The sequence below is a fragment of the Dufourea novaeangliae genome, unplaced genomic scaffold (assembly GCF_001272555.1).
Source record: "Dufourea novaeangliae isolate 0120121106 unplaced genomic scaffold, ASM127255v1 scaffold177, whole genome shotgun sequence".
NCBI classification, from domain to species: domain Eukaryota; kingdom Metazoa; phylum Arthropoda; class Insecta; order Hymenoptera; family Halictidae; genus Dufourea; species Dufourea novaeangliae.
Genome location: NW_015374070.1, coordinates 41,276 through 46,908, shown reverse-complemented (window position 1 = coordinate 46,908; position 5,633 = coordinate 41,276).

Here is a 5,633-nt window from a genome sequence, read left to right as displayed (position 1 = left end):
TTTTAAGCGTTTTTTTTTTGTATTATTTGTAAGATTTGATTTATTTATTTTGACTTTTGTGTATAATTATTATTCTAAAGCGTTAGTACAAATGTTAAATTAATTAAATGCGTATATAAGTGAAATAGAAGTTTTATGTCCTGATTTAATTTGTAATGATTTGTTACTGTTACGAATCTTCTTAGAAGTGGCTGAAGTTATAATAAATAAAAGCTGTAGCTAAATGCTTGGGTTACAGAGAGTTGACTCTCCGATGCTTTTATTCAAATTCCAAGTCTCTTTTTAGTGTCACGTTTAAATCTAATTTTGTTACCTACAATTTCATTTGTAAACATTTTTCGTAAGATAACACGTGAAACGTTATATGAAATAATATCTTTAACAGAGCTGTGTATTTTAAATGTCTCATATTAAAACCTGACAAATTTTTGAGTTTTTATACAGGGTGCTCAAAAATGTGTGAACATAATTTTGGAAGTGAATCAGAGAGAAGTAATATATTATGTAATAACATTAGTGCTGATTTATAACTATAATATAATATTCAATATTACTGCTATCTAATAGTTTAGTATTTCTTAATTTTGTAGTTGTCAATAATTTTCATCTCTTTTAAATGTAAAATCCCGATAGGAAGTTTAAAAAATGTTTACACGAATTTGAATGTTATCTTCGCTCTCTTTGTATGCTATTATCACGTCCGAAATTACGCTTATACTTCTTTTTAAACACTCTGTACATAAAGTAAGAAAGAAAATAGGAGAACCATAGTCGAGGAGACCAATATGGAACCATACAATAGAAAAAATAGCAATCGGATATCATAAGTACAATCACAGACGAGATATAAGAATAGACTTAACATCTTATGGGATCTGGTGTCCCACGAAAATCAGGATGGTTCGAGCGCACTTCCAGATAAAAGTATCCGATATCAGGAATTACGTTCGACACCGTGATAACGCACAACACACCCACACACCCATGACTGCATAAAGCGATACATACATACATTATTGCCCCGGTTTTGCTAGCATGGAATGGAATTCTGAAATGGTATGAGGGCTTCTGACGCCCCCGAAGCATGGGACAGAAAATTACATTGCATGTTAGGTCTATCCTTATATCTCGTCTGTGGAACAATCTTCATTATCCTAACAAAAATTTTTGACACTTTTAATGTCAAAGACAAAAATGGTAACAGCGGACCATTTTACCTATGATTCCATTAATCAAGACTTTGCTATTATAATAGTAACTTCAAGAACAAAATTATAATTAGACTGCGAATTTCAATGGAACATAACATTATATAAAATAATTCATAAAAACAGGAATAAATGTAAAAATTTCTTCTTTTCTTAAATATCCCATTGGGTTCAGAATAAAATGGAAAACTCGTTGCATCCGATAAAAGTTCTGTCTTTTATTGTATTTCACAGAACCCCATAGGCTATTATTTCACAAAATTCGCAGTCTATTTATAATACTCACTCGTCGGTTTTCCAAGTTTTTTTTCATCCGAGCATCCGTGTTGCGAAGAAACCTCTCCTCGTGTGGCCAGTTTTCAGAAACTTTTTAAAAGCAGCCACGGCGTTGATATAAAGCGAACAACTCGTTTTTTGTAACCGTATCGGTTAAGGAACCATTTCGAGTCATGCGAGGCCGAATGTTGGGAATTCAGCAGATAGCTTAGTGGTAAATAGATCGCTTGAACGTTTTCGTAGTGCTGAGGCGCCTGATAAAACCTACATCAAACGTCCGCGACGTGGACGATCGGCGGGGGCTTTCGATCGGTCGATCGTCGATGAATTAAAAGAGAAGAAGAGAAAAAACTCCACGGCGGATCTTTGTGAAAATCGTACGATGATTTATCGACCGGATTAGCGAAATTCCCTCGGCGAGAAGGGTCGAGTGCAATCAGGGGATACCTATTGGTAGCGACCGAAAATTGTTGATGATCGTTACGGACAACGAGAACATAAGGGACAGAAGGCGATTCTATCTGAATATTCGATCGTCCCCTCGGAAATTTATGTTCATCCGTGAGCGCATCGTACATACCCTTCTTTTACGTTCGCCAATCGAATAAACACCCTATGTTGTACGTACGTTTTTTGTAAATATTGTAACGAAACGGTAGTGCAAAGATGGAAATTATCATCGGGGAGAGTGGGAGGCGTCCGCGACTGTTTTAAATAGTATAAAATGCATTTGTATTTATGATGAAAGGAGATGAAACTTTCGTGTTTTTTTTTTTTGTTGGTACGCACAGTCGATGTATACGCTAGGCGAGAAAGTTTGGGGAGCGCGGAAAGCTAGCGAGAAAAAAGAGAATCCAGTCTTGCGAACGGGGCTCCAACTGCGTTTCATTTGATTGTTTCCGGTCAGCCGATGAATGAACGAACAGTTTGGGTACTGTGTTTGCAATCTTATCGATTACTCCTTTTTTTTAAGTATAGTTTAGCGTTAGATATATACGTTCAATGGTTATTTCTTTTATTCGACTATTGCGACGTTGAAGGAAATTGCGACAATACCGATTATGATTTTCTTGGAGAACTTGTCTCGACGCCAATTGTTTGAGTATGACACCAAGTGGGAAAAACAAAAAAGCGCAACAGTTGAAATATTATAGGTATTATATTCATGTTTTTATGTAAATAAATTTTTGGTATATTTCAATGATCGTCGGTTATTATTTACTTGTAACCTGCCTCAGATAACACAGGCGGCTTAAGAGGGCTTAATGACGGCTTAACCCCTTAACCTACGATTTACTTATCACATATTCCACAAATATTTATAACTTTAGGAGGGCGCCGCCGCTAATATTTATATTTGGCCCGATTATCGTATTACGGGCTATGCCCGTAATATTCACTTTTGGCCCGATCATCTACTACGGGCTATGCCCGTAATATTTACGTTTGGTCCGATCATCTACTACGGTCTATGCCCGTAGTTGTAGGTTAAGGGGTTAAAGGCGCCTGATATCTAAAATAGCCGTAAAATGAACGTCTTCAAAGCGTCATGTGCTTGGGGCGTACCCTCGTTTGAAGTAGAGAATGTATAATTTCATGCACGTTTTGTTTATGGTCACGTTATTTCTTATACAATTTGTCTAATAGGTAAATTGTTACTGGGATGCAACTATCATAAAAATTCCGGTGAATTTAAGTAGTCTATCCCTTCTTCTACATCGCGTTATAGATAGTGATGAATAACCGAATGGTATATACAAGGTTTAGCAAAAGTGTTGTAAGTCTCTGAAATAGATCACTCGTAAGGTGATTTGGAACAACATTTTCCTTAGCAAATATGTTACCCGAGGCTTTGTTAACGAGATACGATACACGAGTGATCCATTTTAGGAACCTACAATACTTTTTTTACACCCTGTATAATCGAACCGCTTGGGCGCGGTCGACCCGGAAATTGAGAACACCGAACTGCTCAAGCCGGTTAGAGCAGCGGTGGCGAGTCGAGCAGAAACGGTTCTATAGAGCGGAAAGGAATCCACCCAGCTGTATATGTCTGCCTGCGTCGTTCTTTGCTGAATAGAAACAGGGGGACAGGCCTGCTCTACGAGCACTGAATCCACGGCAGGAACTCCGTAGCTCGGCGAGGGGAAATATTATCTGGTCTCCTACAAACTACGAGCCTCCGTCGACCAACGCTCGGGTTACAGTGTAAACGCACAGAATGAATCACGCATAAATAAAAATTTAAACTTTTATTTTTTCAGTGGAATTTTTGAAAAATCGTATGAATACATTGAGATTCTTTTTTTCGTAATGAAAATAAGTCCATACACGACATAATTTGGAGTATTTTCAGTATTATACATATATGTAGTTTGACTCACAACATTAAGGAAAAGGTGAGTTTATTTTATTTATCTTATAATTTGCATAAAGATTCTTAGTATTCTTGCAGTATTATATGTAATTTGCAAGCATTGGATAATGAAAAACTGCTTTGAAGTATTGAACTTGGTGCCATTCGCGTATTGCTTTACTATGCAGATATAGTATTAGATGTTTGAATCTGTCAATGCTATTGATTTCTTGTGAAAAGTGACTGCAAGCATCTTACACATGAATATATACGTAATTATTTATTTATGTAATTATGTAATGCTGTTTTTTAATTTAACCACAGTTAAATAAAATATCCAGAATAATTCGTTGATAATGTTTTGTATCTTTCAATCTTTTGCAATTCAAACTACGTATGTAATATTGAAAATACTTTAAATTATTTCGTGTTTGGACTTATTTTCATCAAGAAAAAAGAATCTCTTCAATGTATTCATAACATTTTTGAAAAGATCCATTGAAAAGAGGAAAAGTTTAAATTTGTATTCATGCGTGATTCATTCTGTGTTTCCACTAGAGACGGCCAACTCGAGCCAGAATGAGCCGTAGTGTTATCGCCGCTGAGATCGGAACACCGATATTGCGGATGGGGACGACTGCAGTGGTGTGCGTGCTTGGTATCCATAAAGCGGCGTTTACACTCGGCAACTTTTGGTTGGCCGACCGAGTCGATCGATTTGCAATCGTTCAAAATCGCCTGTGTAAACAGGATTTCAACCAAGTCGAAGGAATTTTTAGTCGTTCAACTAAAAGTTGACTGTTGGTCTACTTTTGATTGAAAAACCTGATGGTTTCAATTGTAGTTGACCGTGCAAAAACGTTCATAGTTTCATGACATCGCTCTGAGACGGAGGAAAATGTCTAAATTAGATTGAAATTCACAGAATATAAATACATTTATAGACCTTTATCAACAACAGGAATGTCTATAGAACAGTATAAACGATACATACAAGGATTTACATTTTAAAAAATCGCAATGGAATTAATAGTAAAAGAAATGGATTTAGAAGAATTAACGGTTGTTAATGTGAAAGATAAAATTAAGTCCATACGGGCAATTTACTGCCGATTATTAACTTACTTTAACCCACCAATGACGTTTCTTTCTATTAACTATCCGACTAATGATTTTTATCAACTTGCCTAGCAAATTCATTGCAATTGCTGACGTTACGTGTACAACCTTTTTACGCAGTACATTATTAACCATTTCAACCAATAAAAAAGTATAATGTAAACCTTTTAGTCGCATGACTTCAAGTCGATCGATTCGGTCGGCCTACTAAAAGTTACCTGGTGTAAACGTCGCTTTAAGAACCTGAGGCCTCTGTACTCACGGATTAGCCCTACCCAGACCGCCGCTCACACAGGCGCAGCTCCCCTTTAAGCGGCTTCTACCTCCCCAACCGCCGGCTCACTCTGGCTCGAGTTGGACGCCTCTGGTGTATACTGAAACCCGAGCGCCCGAGCGGTCGATCGACCAGAGGCTTGTAGGGGTATCAGATAACATCTCGACTCGCCGAAGCCCGGAGTTCCTGCCGTGGATGCAATGCTCGTAGAGCTGGGTGGATTCCTTTCAGCTCTACATTTAGAGCCGTTTCTGCTCGAGGCGCCACTGTTACTCGAGTCGTCGCTAGGTCACCACCGACTACCGCTGCTCGAGCCGGCTCAGCAGTTCAGTGCAGTCCGTCTCCGACCGAAGCACGTTCAAGCAGCTCGATATATTTACCCATCCTACTGCTACTCTTC